Below are 15174 nucleotides of genomic sequence, written 5' to 3' on the forward strand. Positions count from 1 at the left end.
GCTGTGATCTGGGGTGCCATTGGGCAGGCTCCTGATACCGCATGTACATGGGCTGGTACAGTTTATAGGGACACAGCCAGAAGGGTGGCTTCTGTTGCTTGCACCGGGTTGTAAATCCCAAGAGACTGGAGAGTCGCTCTCGAGTCGTTTAGGGAGTGGTGAGACTCATCTGTCTTTGCCAAGAACAACTTGTCTTTGTCAAAGGGGAAGTCCTGGATGATGGTCTGAACCTCCGTGGGGAAGCCGGAGGATTGCAGCCAGGCCTCTTGTCACATGATGACACCAGTGGCCAGGGAGCGGGAGGATGTGTCCACCGCATCCACCGCCGCTTGGAGACTAACCATGGCCGTCAAGTGACCTTCCTCCACCAGGGCCTGGAAATGTTGTTGTTTGTCCTGCATAGATCCTCCAAGAATTCTGCTAGCTTGGCATAGTTATTAAAATCATACTTCACCAGCAGAGCCAGATAGTTGGATATGCGTAACTGAGGGGCCTTGGAGGAGTAAATTTTGCATCCCAGGTGGTCTAGGTGCTTTGCCGCCCTATCCAGAGGAGTGGAGATGTGAGAATGCTGTCTCGCCAGTTCAGTCATCATGTCCACCACCAATGATGCAGGGGTGGAGAAAAAGGGAAATCAGCCCCTTTGGATGGCACAAAATATCTGCATTCTACCCTCTTAGGCGTGGGGTTGCAGGATGCCGGTACATGCCAGACCACCTGTGCAAGTTGAAGGATGGCGTTGTTTATGGGCAATGCAATGCAGGATGGTATGCTAGGCTGGAGGATGTCCAGCAGCTGATGGTGTTGGTCCTGGACTTCTTCCAAGGAGATGCCAAAACCCAGGGCCACCCTCTGCAGCAGCTCCTGGTATTGGCAGTGATCATCAGGAGGCAAGAGGGTTGGGGAAAATCAGTGCTTTGTCTGGAGAGAAGGGGCCACTGTTGGGACCACAAGGGACAGGCGTTACCGGCTCTCACTCCATCTCTGCCTCTGGATCTGAGCTGCATGGTTCTGGGGGACCCATGCTGAGGTCACTCAATTAGGGTGAACTGCAAAGAATGGGGCAGACAATCCCCAAAGCTGGTGGATATTCCAATACTTAGATTTGCCAAACCAGCACAAAACAGCTTCTATAATACCTTACTGGTTACCCAGAAGCCAAAACACAGTTCCCTTAAAGTAACCCAGCCTTGGGCCTCCACCCAGACACCCAAGTCAAATATGATGAGGATTACTGAAAATCTTATTCACCATATAAGAAAGTTCTATCAGTCCCAAAGGATTGGACACATTACTTCCCAGGTTAATGAATATTTCAGAGTTTACCCAAATACATACTTACAGCCAATTCTTATTAACTAATCTAAAATTTATTGAAAAAGAAAAGAGAATTGGTGACAAGATCAATATACATACATATATGAGTATGTTTGAGATCAGATTCATAGAGATGGTGAGCTTTGTAGTTGAAAAGAGTTCTTTCAGAATTAGTCCATAGGTTATAGTTCACTGACCATATCAAAGTGATCCAGTCAGGACTGGAGATCTCAGTCTTGGGACTTAAGCTTCCCCTGCATGAAGCATCAAGCAGATCTGAGATAAAAAGGATCAGGACCAAAGGGGTTTTTATACAGACAGGTTGGAGTCCTTAGGCGAACAATAGGCAATCATGGAGACTTTGAAGTAGACCTAGTCCTAAGCATCACCGGTAATTAGTTACACAGATTAACATAAAGCAATTGCCTGTTTTTCCACCATTCACAGGTGATTTGCTATACATTTCAAAGAGAGATGAACACAGTGATATTACTATATTTATTATAGTTCATTTAAATGTTAAGATGTCCTTTTGATCTCTGAATTAGCAGAATACAGCATAGACAGGAACATAAAACACAAACATCTACCAAAATGTCTCTAAGGGTTGAATTTGGGTCAATTAGATTGCAAGCTGCTTAACCTTTTCTGGCCATGTGTCACACTTTGTATAAGATTCATTGCAATTATATAACAGTGGTAGCAACAATGATTTGCACGGTCATACTCTAATCAGATAACATCACAGGCCCATATGGAAGGGGTGAGGCCTGCAAAGGTGGATATGGGGAGTGGTATGGGTCCCAAGCAGCCAGTGTGCCCATAGGTCAGGTCCTGGAAATACTGTAGGTCCTAAGGATACGCATACCAATGCAACAGGGCTGAAGCGTACCCTGCCTGGTGCAGAGGTTGTGCCCGGGCGTCCAAGCTACACCTGAACATTGGGGAGAATTATGGTTCCTCGCTGAAAAGGCCTTGGAGTCCAAAGAGACCTTCGGTAGCGACGCAGCCGTCACTGTGGGTGGTCCCGCAACCTTTGGATGTGATCTCCGACACAGGAAGAATGGTGCATCTGCCATTGCAGAAGGCTGTGGAGCAGAGAGCTATGGCAAGGGTGTATATGGCTGGTCAAAGTGCACTGTAGGGAGCAAGGGGAAAGGACTTACAGATGTCACAGCGCACAGCAAAATGCACGTCTCCCAAGCAGTATAAGCAACTGTGGTGCTCATTGCTCATGGAGAACAAGTACCCATGTTTGGAATACATATAGGGACCAATCACTCAAAGAAGAACAAGTTACCTAAGTAACTTCTGTTGTTTAAATGTATTACGTCCACAGATGTGCACTAGCCCCTTTCCACTGCCCCTGTACTTAAGAGATGTACAGGGTTTGCCTAAGTTAGAGAGGAACCGAGGGAAAGTTGAATGTAGGGGGGGGGCTTTATGTCCTTGGTTCTAGAAAGCTGTAACAGAACAGCATGCACTCACCCACTCAACTGCTTTGAAGAACCCATTTCAGGCTATGTCATCACATGCCCTGGCACATAATTAGTAGTCGTTGAAAAAATTTCGACGAAACAGTTTTTCATCAGAAAATGCAACTTAATTGAAAAAAAATGTTTCACAGGAATGTTTTAATTTTGACAGAACTTTTTATGGGAAAAACATCAAAATGAAAAAACGTCAGCACTCCTGTTTCATTTTGATAATATTGAACATTTCCTTTTGACTATCATTTTGGTTTAGTTTAAATTCACATACAAATATATAATAAAATGAATATTTTAATGTCTTATTTAATATATTATAAAGATTTTGATGGTCTGAACTGAAATATTTGGGAATTCATGTTCCACAGGAAATTTCATGTTTATGTTTTGATTTGGATTGAAAATAAAATCAAAATGTTGGAATTTCCCACAGAATGCACATTCAATTTTCTGACTTTCTTTACACATTAATACTCTGTGTGGATCTGCAGAGACAATACATTTGAAGAACAAAAGTTGCTTAATAAAGTAATTTTTTTCATGCATGGACTGCTTATTGTTGTGGTTTGGCTAAGATAGTGTTTTAAGAAAAATCCTTGTCCACAGAAGAAAGGAAAACCATGATATAGCATGTTAGAAAACATTTAAAACTAGGACTGACAAGCGATTACAAAAATTGTGATTAATCATGCTGTTAAACAATAATAGAATACTATTTACATAAATATTTTTGGATGCTGTCCACATTTTCAAATATATTAAATTCAATTGTAATACAGAATACAAAGTGTACAGTGCTCAATTTATTTTTTATTATAAATATTTGCACTGTAAAAATAAAATAAATAGTATTTTTCAATTCACTTAATACAAGTACTGTAATGAAATCTCTTTATCATGAACGTTGAACTTACAAGTGTAGAATTATGTACAAAAAATAACTGCATTCAAAATAAAACAATGGAAAACTTTAGAGCCTACAAGTCCACTCAGTCCTACTTCTTGTTCAGCCAATTGCTCAAACAAGTTTGTTTACATTTGCAGGAGATAATGCTTCCAGCTTCTTGTTTACCACATCACCTAAAAGTAAGAACAGGTGTTTGCATGGCACTGTTGTAGCCGGCATTGCAAGATATTTACATGCCAAATGAAGGGGTAGCTCAGTGGTTTGAGCATTGGCCTGCTAAACCCAGGGTTGAGAGTTCAATCCTTGAGGGGCCCACTTAGGGATCTGGAGCAAAATCAGTACTTGGTCCTGCTAGTGAAGACAGGGGCTGGACTCAATGACCTTTCAGGGTCCCTTCCAGCTCTATGAGATAGGTATATCTCCATATATTATATTATATGCGTTAAAGATTCATAAGTTCCTTCATGCTTCAACCACCATTCCAGAGGACATGCATTCATGGTGACGATGGGTTCTGCTCGATAATGATCCAAAGCATGTTCATTTTCATCATCTGAGTCAGATGCCATCAGCAGAAGGTTAATTTTCTTTTTTGGTGGTTCGGTTTCTGTTTCTGCATTGGAGTGTTGCTCTTTTAAGACTTCTGAAAGCATGCTCCACAGCCCGTCCCAATCAGATTTTAGAAGGTACTTCAGATTCTTAAATCTTGGGTCAAGTGCTGTAGCTATCTTTAGAAATTTCACATTTGTACCTTCTTTGCATTTTGTCAAATCTGCAGTGAGTGTGTTCTTGAAATGAACTACATGCTGGGTCATCATCCGAGACTGCTGTAACATGAAATATATGGCAAAATATGGGTAAAATACAGAGCAGGAGACATACAATGCTCCCCCAATGAGTTCAGTCACAAATTTTATTAATGCATTATTTTTTAATGAGCGTCATCAGCATGGAAGCATGTCTTCTGAAATGGTGGCTAATGTTTAGCAGATCTGGTACATAAATGCCTTGCAATGCCAGCTACAAAAGTGCCATGCGAACGTCTGTTCTCACTTTCAGATGACATTGTAAATAAGAAGCTGACAGCATCACGCCCCACAAATGTAGACAAGCTTGTTTGTCTTAGCAATTGGCTGAACAAGAAATAGGACTGAGTGGACTTGTAGGCTCTAAAGTTTTACATTGTTTTGTTTTTGAGTGCAGTTGTGTAACAAAAAAATCTACATTTGTAAGTTGCGCTTTCACAATAAAGAGATTGCTCTATGGTACTTGTATGAGGTAAGTTGAAAATATTATTTCCTTTGTTTATCATTTTTACAGTGCAAATATTTGTAATAAAATAATATAAAGTGAGTACTGTACATTTTGTATTCTGTGTTGTAATTGAAATCAATATATTTGAAAATACAGAAAAGCATCCAAAATATTTAATAAATTTCAATTGGTATTCTATTGTTTAACAGTGCAATTAAAACTGAATTTTTTTAATTGTGATTAATTTTTTGAGTTAATCACATGAATTAACTGCGGTTAATCGACAGCCCTAATTTAAACATATTGTGGATAGCATGATTCAAAGCTTCATTGTAGACATGGTTTGAAATTAATTCAGACATTGAACTTTGTATATAACTGGTATTTGTTTTGACTTGTAAAGTCATTTTTCTCAGGGGCAACAGTCAGCTGATAGGACTTATGTACTTTGTGGTCTATGATTAAAGTCTCTGAACTAAGTGAACTTTTGAACTTCACTTTCAATAGCTATGCTGGAAGACAATATTTTTTATAAAAGTATTTCCTTTGATAGATATGAGACTGCAGTCAGATTTTCAAGTAAATCCCAGAGCATCCCATAACTTCTATTTTTTCCTTGCTTCTTAGAAAAGTGAGTTTAGCCCAAGTCTGCCTTTGACATCTCAGAGCTAGTCTACACTACAAAGGCATTGCTGATACAGCTATATTGGTATAGATATATTGGCATAGTTCCTTAGTGGAGATGCAATTTATACCAGCAAAAGGAGTTATTTTGCTGATACAGTTAAATCATCTCCTTTGATGGCATAAGCTATACTGTCAAAAGACTCTTAACTGCATCTACACAGGAGTTGCTGGCACATTGATCAGAGGTGAAGGCTGCACTAACAGCATAGGGCCAGTAGAGAGAGTTCAGCCTAGGGGCTGTCAATCAAGGTGTCCGCTGAGTAACCTTTGCGAATCTTTACATGTGCAGAAATGACTCCTGGCCTGAGGAGAGCAGGTCTCCAGCTCCTGTTGTGATTGTGACTCAGGTGAAGGTTACTAGTCCTGCTCTGCCTAGCACCAGTTTCTTTCTTTACCCAGCAGCAGTTTCTGATTTGGTAACCTGTTTCTGGTATACATTGGTCAATTGATATTGACACACACACACACACACACACTGTACATTTTTATTAATTCTTTGGCAAGTAGGCAGGCAGTCTGGAGAGTGAACGTGTGTGGTTGCCCCCTACTGTGACTCTGCCTGACCAACAGAGCTCCAGTGCTTATGGTTTTACTTTATTAAAGTTTATTATTTAAAATACTTACTGAGGACTCCAGAATTTGGACATGGGACCAGTCAGGTAACAGGAGCAGCCTGGGAAGGGAAAGGCCTAGCAGAGTGCGGGCCCCAACCGCTGACCAACATAGCTGTGCTGACAAAACTTTGTACTGTAGACCTGACCTCTGATTCCAGCCAGTTCACAGGTTATGGCAGCTATCAAACAGTTGCTGGAGGCCTACCAAAGCCAACCAGATTACTGAGGTGCTGTGTGACAAAAGACCCAGTTCAGACCAATTAAATCTTTCAGTGTGGACATCTGGGTACTAAATATTCTCAAATGTAGATCACAAGAGAGTTCTGAGCTGCTCATTTCATTATCTGAATAGGCCTACAGTATAGTCTTAAAATGTTGGCTATAGCTTTGTAAGCTAAAATATAGTTTTATTCAGCCAGAGTATGTATTAATGTTATATAAATATGTGGTGGTTTGAAGCTCTTAGTAAAATCATAAACACAAAGACCAGGACACTGAACTTAGTTCAGACTCAATCTTAACTGAGCAGAAGAAATGCTGGGGATTATGTAAATTTAGCCAATATATTCAACAAGCCAATAACAACTTCATGCTTATTTTTCTACAGTGTTCTGAATGCCCTTCCAAGACCTGTTTTCTGGTCTGACCACATGTTTGGCTCTCTACTTCCCAGCTTGACCTTTATTCCTCTCATTGTCTAGGAGTTTCTGCCACAATAATTGCCTTACTTGCAACTCTATGTAATTAGGTTGTGGCAACACTAGTTTTGTCGGCCATATTTGGGCATCCAACATGACTTACCTCATGTGCTGTTGAACTTAAGTAATAGAATCACAGAATCATAGAACTGGAAGGGACCTCGAGAGGTCATCTAGTCAAGTCCCCTGCACTCAAGGCAGGACTAAGTATTATCTAGACCATCCCTGACAGGCGTTTGTCTAACCTGTTCTTAAAAATCTCCAATGATGGAGATTCCACAACCTCCCCAGACAATTTATTCCAGTGCTTACCCACCCTGACAGTTAGGATGTTTTGCCTAATCTCCAACCGAAACCTCCCTTGCTGCAATTTAAGCCCATTGCTTCTTGTCTTCCCTTAGAGGTTAACAACAACAATTTTTCTCCCTCCTCTTTGTAGCAACCTTTTATGTACTTGAAAACATATGTCCCCTCTCAGTCCTCCCTTTTCCGGACTCAACAAACCCAATTTTTTCAATCTTCCCTCATAGGTCATGTTTTCTAGATCTTTAATAATTTTTGTTGCTCTTCTCTGGACTTTCTCCAATTTGTCCACATTGTTCCTAAAATGTGGCACCCAGAACTGGACACAATACTCCAGCTGAGGCCTAATCAGCACGGAGTAGAGCAGAAGAATTACTTCTTGTGTCTTGCATAGAACACTCCTGCTAATACAGCCCAGAATGATTTTCGCTTTCTTTTGCAACAGTATTACACCATTGACTCATATTTAGCTTAGGGTCCACTATGACCCCCAGATCTCTTTCTGCAGTACTCTGCAGTACTCCAGCAGATGTCCTGCTGTTGTGGACCGGACAAATTCAACATCTATTTTAACTTAGTTTATTCAACCTTCATTGTGAAATTTGAGCTGAGACACAACAATTGTAAAATACAACTTAAAAATATAGTGTAGACACAGCCTTAGAGACCCAGCAATTTTAATGACTCACTGTGGCCTGTGAGTCACATCTTTTGCCTGTTGTTCTTTGGTGTCTGCGCAGCTGGCTTGCTAGTCATTAATTTAAGTAACTGACTCTCACAGTAAATCACCCTCATTTTTATTGTTAAGGCCCTCCCTGTTACCAGGTTTCCTTCCTAACATGGGTAACTTGGCATCTCTAAGCATAGCTAATTTGCAACATAGATTTGAGGAGATTTAGTTTGACTATTAGGAAAAACTTTCTAACAATAAGGATTGTTAAGCACTGGAACATGTTATCTAGGGAGGTTGTGGAATCTCTGCTCACTGGAGGTTTTTAAGAACAGGTCAGATAAACACCTGCCAGGGATGGTTTAGGTATACTTAATTCTGCTCAGCACAAAGGAGATGGACTAGATAGCCTCTGAAGGTCCCTTCCATCCCTACATTTCTATGATTGCAAGATAAAGTAAGCAAATATTGTGGTAGTTTACCTTGGTAAAGTCCCTGCACACCTACACACCAAGTAAGTTCACCAAGGGACAAACCACTGGTATACATGATCTCCTAGTAGTGTTAAAAATCCTCCCCAGAGGCCTTTTCACCACTGAGGAAATTAGAATAAATTAACATCAGTTGTTTCCTATAGCATAATTGTAACGTGCTCTGTCTAAACACAAAACTCTCTCAGTTTTGTTTCAATCATGCTGACTTGTGCTTGACGGACTAGACTTTACCATGAGTTAACCTTGATTAAGCCTCAATTGACTCAGCTTCAATCATTGTGTGTTGTAGCGAAAGCGGAATGTCACTGACAACAAACAAAGCAATTAGCACTCCAAGGGCTGTTGCACAGTTCACTACCCTTTGCAAAAGTGGCCTATGTAACATCCACTGCCTAGGAGTGTCTGCTGAAAGCGATCTTACCAGTACAAAGTCACCTGCAAGCAGACATGTGGATTCCTGCTGCAAGCTGCTTCCATGGAAACCAATTCTCTTGGCAATCAATCTGCAATCCAGTTCCTGATCTATGAACTGTACTATGCCTTGTAAGGGATCAGATGGCTAAACCCCCGGCTAGCCATCGGCCAGTGTCCAGGTACTCATTGCTTTATAGACAAAGGCAGTACTGTGGGACCTTGGCAGCCACGAGAGAAATCACAAAGTGTATGAAGATGGCATTTCTGTATCTTGCAGTGCTGAGAAGTCACTGAATTAGAGATGAGTACCATGAACAAGTATAAGATCTGAAGGAGATTACCAGAAGATCAAAAACAATGCGTCTAGGAGAAGCTGCCTATTCTACATTGAGAGATAAGGTGGATGAGGTCATATCTTTTATTGGACCAACTTCTGTTGGTCTCTCTCTTACCAACAGAAGTTGATCCAGTAAAGATATGGCCTTATCCACTTTGTCTCTCTAATATCCTGGGATCAACACAGCTACAACACCACTGCATAGTCTACATTGAGACTGGCAGGGCGGTGGGACCTTGCAAGATGAGTGAATCAGATACATTTAAGCCAAGTGTCTGGTTCAGAACAGAAAAAAATATACACGTTCAAGTCCCTCTTGAAAGTTCACCTCTGCTGTGATGTCACAGGGAAACCTGAGGACTGACCATGACAATTTTAAGGAGTAATTGGAGAGTATTTAATAAGTCCTGTTTACGTTAAATATTTTGTTAACATAATTGTGTTCTTCCCTTTGTCCATCCTCTTTTTGTCTGTCTTAAGATTGGGAGTTCCTCCGGGCAAGAATCATGTCTACTTTTCTATTTGTAAAGTGCCTAGCAAGTTGTGGTTATTACCAGAAATAATCAGCATTAATAATTTTTTAATTACTGTCATTTTTAAGGTAACTTGGGCCAACTATTTCACTACTGTAGGTGCCTCTCAATATTTAACAGGCCAGTATTCAGAAAATACAAGATCAGTGTCACTTTTAAAGATTATGATTATTATTATTTAATAATTAGATTGCAGTAGCACTCAGGAATGCTATTGCAGTAGCATGCAGAGATATTAAACACATATTAAGACATTGGGTAAAACTTTCAAAAGTGCCTGCCTACATGAATTCAGAGCCAAAATCCTATTTTCAAAAGTCTAAGTCTCATTGAAAGTCAGTGGGCTCCTGAATGCCTATGTCACTTTTGAAAAAGGGACTCATTTAACACCAATATAACTTGGGCATTTTTGAAAATTGTACCCACTGTCCGTGCCTTGAAGCTCACAATTTAAAGAGACAAACAAACATATAAAGGGTGGGGGAGTGGAGAGATGGGACATGATCAAGTTTTATATACATTTCAATTTTGTATTAATAACACTGGTCTACAATTTTTGAGAAGTCATCTGCTTCAGAGATAAAATGTGGTATTTATTATGTATTTTGATGTGCTGAATTCAAATATGACAATTAAAACAACTGATTGGCTACTGTTTCTAAGATATTTAAGTTTTTACATTTTATGTCTATGTATATTGTGTAGATAGTAGAGTTTTAATCATAAATTGTAAACCTAGGTCTTTTCATGTGTTTATGGTTGCTTTACATGATAATATTTCACCTGTCCTGTTTATGTAACACTTTAAAAATCAGCAAAAGGGTTATATAAATAAAATGTATTATGAAACAAAAGGCAAAACATAGTTTAGTCCTATTATGTGTCTACTTGGCGCTTCTTGGCTTGTCTCTTGTATTCATTAAATGGAGCATCTCTTGTCACTGTCCAGCAATAGTCTGAAAGCATTGATGGGCTCCATTTGCCCTGATAGCGTTTCTCCATTGTTGCAATGTCCTGGTGAAATCGCTCGCCATGCTCGTCGCTCACTGCTCCACAGTTCGGTGGAAAAAAAGCTAGATGAGAGTGCAAAAAATGTATCTTTAGTGACATGTTGCAACCAAGGCTTTTGTATGCCTTGAGGAGTTTTTCCACCAACAACCTGTAGTTGTCTGCCTTGTTGTTTCCGAGAAAATTTATTGCCACTAACTGGAAGGCTTTCCATGCCGTCTTTTCCTTGCCACGCAGTGCATGGTCAAATGCATCATCTTGAAGAAGTTCACGAATCTGAGGACCAACAAAGACACCTTCCTTTATCTTAGCTTCACTTAACCTTGGAAATTTTCCACGGAGGTACTTGAAAGCTGCTTGTGTTTTGTCAATGGCCTTGACAAAGTTCTTCATCAGACCCAGCTTGATGTGTAAGGGTGGTAACAAAATCTTCCTTGATTCAACAAGTGGTGGATGCTGAACACTTTTCCTCCCAGGCGCCAATGACTGTCGGAGTGGCCAGTCTTTCTTGATGTAGTGGGAATCTCTTGCACGACTATCCCATTCGCAGAGAAAACAGCAGTACTTTGTGTATCCAGTCTGCAGACCAAGCAAGAGAGCAACAACCTTCAAATCGCCACAAAGCTGCCACTGATGTTGGTCATAGTTTATGCACCTCAAAAGTTGTTTCATGTTGTCATAGGTTTCCTTCATATGGACTGCATGACCAACTGGAATTGATGGTAAAACATTGCCATTATGCAGTAAAACAGCTTTAAGACTCGTCTTCGATGAATCAATGAACAGTCTCCACTCATCTGGATCGTGAACGATGTTGAGGGCTGCCATCACACCATCGATGTTGTTGGAGGCTACAAGATCACCTTCCATGAAGAAGAATGGGACAAGATCCTTTTGATGGTCACGGAACATGGAAACCCTAACATCACCTACCAGGAGATTCCACTGCTGTAGTCTGGAGCCCAACAGCTCTGCCTTACTCTTGGGTAGTTCCAAATCCCTGACAAGGTCATTCAGTTCACCTTGTGTTATGAGGTGTGGTTCAGAGGAGGAGGATGGGAGAAAATGTGGGTCCTGTGACATTGATGGTTCAGGACCAGAAGTTTCATCCTCTTCCTCGTCTGACTCAAGTGAGAATGATTCTGGTGCATCAGGAACCGGCAGTCCTTCTCCGTGGGGTACTGGGCGTATAGCTGATGGAATGTTTGGATAATGCACAGTCCACTTTTTCTTCTTTGACACACCTTTCCCAACTGGAGGCACCATGCAGAAGTAACAATTGCTGGTATGATCTGTTGGCTCTCTCCAAATCATTGGCACTGCAAAAGGCATAGATTTCCTTTTCCTGTTCAACCACTGGCGAAGATTTGTTGCACAAGTGTTGTAGCATATGTGTGGGGCCCACCTCTTGTCCTGATCTCCAATTTTGCAGCCAAAATAAAGGTGATAGGCTTTCTTAACCATAGTGGTTATACTGCGCTTTTGTGATGCAAAAGTCACTTCACCACAAACATAGCAGAAGTTATCTGCACTGTTCACACAAGTACAAGGCATCTCTGCTCACTTTGGCTAAACAGAAAAACTAGAGCCAATCAACAATTTTAAGCATCATTTTCGTTCTCAGTGACCCAGAATTAGTAAAGTTTGACTACATTTATTTCAGAAGCATTTTGGCTGTAGAGCAGTGATGGGTCAGCTGTCTTTATCTACCCCTCTACCTATCCATCATTAAATAGCAGATTTCTAATAGACATCATGGCAGTGTGAGTCATGAGTAGGAATTTAGAGGAAGAATGTGGCCTTACACAGCTGGGAAGCAATATCGTGCCCTCTTCTCACCCAAAAAGCTCCAGGGTGCATGGCTTGCTCCACAGATTCTAGACATTCTATCAGAACAATCAATCCTAGGACAAATCATCTAAGATGCTGCTGAAATCAAAATATCTTTGGATGTCAAATGGGACAAACTAACTTCTCATGTTAATAGTTTCTATTTACAACTGCACATAGAAAATCTGTTTGTTTTCTTTAAAAGAACATCCTTTCCAGAAAACTCTGGTGGGAAGAGGAGAGGACAAAGAGTTGTATTTTGTCTGAGGGGAGAGCAGAAGTGATATCCTTGGCCCAAAAGAAAGAAGGGGGCTGCAGAGAGGCCAACCCTCTGAGCACAGGAAAAGATGCTGGAATCTCAGGACCATAAGGAAATTTAAAATCAACAATTTTTCAAAACTATAAGCCTTGAGGAGTTATAGTTCACTTGTCTGAGAGTAACTAGTATCATAGTCACTCAACAGCCTCTGAGACAGCACAGTGGGAGAAAGAAAGAAAGTTGTCTGGGAGAAATCCAGCACTAAGACCTTATGTGAACCCAAATCAAATTCATTTGAACACGTCATATGTGTATTATGTTTTTCCATATACACAGAGCAAAACAATCTAGATTACTCTGTAGGAAAGAGTGAAAACAGTGACTTAACTAACACCCCTCATCTGAACTGAAAACAAAATGGCAGCTGTTTATAACATTTGAATGACTGCAGTACACACTTCATTTTCTACTGTTCCACTGTATTCAAACATTCAGGACACAGAGTGACCTCTCTTTTCGGATACACGTCTTACAAAAGAATCTAAACAGTTGTAAAGAAAAGATTTTATACCTGGTGTCCTGGAAGCAGAGGATCCCCCATGGGCCAGGAAATCAATGCAGGAATCCTCACAGCAGACCACAGAGCTGGAGCAGAATTTAGCATCTGGGTGAGAACAACAGAGTTAGATAGGACAAATCAACATGTGGAGAGGAGAAAGAGGAAACAGTTCAAAACAATTGAGGGGAGGGGAAAAGAGGCCAAACGGAAGTTATCTTTTAAAGGTTTGGCTGAGATGGGCTTAATTACATTTAGTGTGCAAATAATTTAGCTTTTAGAATAGTGTGGACAAATACACTCCCTATGATGTAAGAAGGTCATTCTGTAAATACCAAGCTCAGCTGCCTAAACCTCTTGCAGTCCTTCTCCCTGTCACCAAAACAAGTGACAAATGCCCTGATTCAACTGCCCTACCACCTCCTGTTACAGGTACCTCCTTTAAAAATACCCCAATTCATCCAGCTCCCCTAACTACTAGACCAGGGATGGGCAAACTATGGCCCGCGGGCCGGATCCGGCCCTTCAGGGCTTTGGATCCGGCCCGCGGGATTACCCCTGGTGGTGCTGCGGGCCCGGCGCTGCTCTCAGAAGCAGCCCCCGGGCTGGGAGGCAAAGGGCTCCATGTGCGCACGCAGAGCCCTCTGCCCCCCCCCACCCAGGGGCCGCAGCACTTCCTGGAGTGGCGTGGGGACAGGGCAGGCATGCAGGGAGCCTGCCCTGGCCCTGGTGTGCGCCACTGCCACCCCGGAGCCACTTTAGGTAAGCCGCACCGGGCTGGAGCTCAAACCCCTCCTGTCCCCCGCCCCCCAACTTCCTGCCCTAAGCCCTCTGCCTGTACCTCGCACCCCTCCTGCACCCAACTCCCTGCCCTGAGCCCCTTTCTGCACTCCTGTGCATTCCAACCACCTGCCCTGAGCTCCCTGCTGCACCCTGCACCCCGTGCACCCCAACTCCCTGCCCTGAGCCCCATCCTGCACTCCGCACCCCTCCTGTACCCCAACCCCCTTCCCTGAGCCCCCTCTTACACTCTGCACCCCTTCTCTGCCCCAATCCCTTGTCCTGAGTCCCTTCCTCCCAGGGCCGGCTCCAGAGCCCAGCGGGGCAAGCACCTGCCTGGGGCGGCCCTTTCCCGGGGGGGCGGCAGGCTGGGCCGGCGGACCTGCCGCAGTCATGCCTGTGGGAGGTCCACTGGAGCCCCGGGAGCAGCGGACCTGCCCCAGGCATGACTGCGGAGGGGACGCTCGGCCGGCGGCTCCAGTGGACCTCCCGCAGGCATGACTGCGGCAGCTCAACCGGAGCCGCCGGACCTGCGAACCGCCCGCAGCCGCGGGAGGTCCAGCCGAGCCGCGCGACCAGTGGACCCTCTGCAGTCATGCCCGCGGGAGGTCCGCTGCTCCCGCGGCTCGGGGGCACCTCCCGGGCATGACTGCTTGGGGCGGCCAAAAACCTAGAGCCGCCCCTGCTTCCTCCACATCCCGCACTCCACCCGCCCTGCCCCGGCCCTGCATACAATTTCCTCACCCAGATGTGGCCCTCGCCCCAAAAAGTTTGCCCACCCCTGTACTAGACTCTTCCTCACATACATACCTCATCCTCACTTCTGAGCTAACAGGCTCTCCCGTTAATAAATAAAGCAAACAACAACACTTAACACTTCATTTGCTGCTCTTCAGAGAATCATAAATCATTGTGCAATGGTGAGTTCTGTAAGTATCATTATCCCTCTTTTACAGATGGAGAAACTGAGACTCAGACATTAAGGGTAAAATTTTGAAAAGGCCTTAAGTGACTTAGAAGCAT

The 15174-nt window shown here is 42.7% G+C and overlaps 1 protein-coding gene across 1 annotated transcript in view; it reads right to left on the reverse strand.

Moving 5' to 3' along the window:
- The window catches only part of MSANTD1 (Myb/SANT DNA binding domain containing 1), a 68248-nt gene extending 54783 nt beyond the window's left edge, over window positions 1-13465 (reverse strand). The window contains exon 1 of the mRNA XM_045017512.1: window positions 13387-13465. The gene's annotated coding sequence lies outside the window, so the exon portion shown is untranslated. The remainder of the gene's footprint in view (window positions 1-13386) is intronic.
- Between the last annotated feature and the right edge of the window lie 1709 nt (window positions 13466-15174).

The sequence above is a fragment of the Mauremys mutica genome, chromosome 5 (genome assembly GCF_020497125.1).
Source record: "Mauremys mutica isolate MM-2020 ecotype Southern chromosome 5, ASM2049712v1, whole genome shotgun sequence".
In the NCBI taxonomy this organism is placed as follows: Eukaryota; Metazoa; Chordata; order Testudines; family Geoemydidae; genus Mauremys; species Mauremys mutica.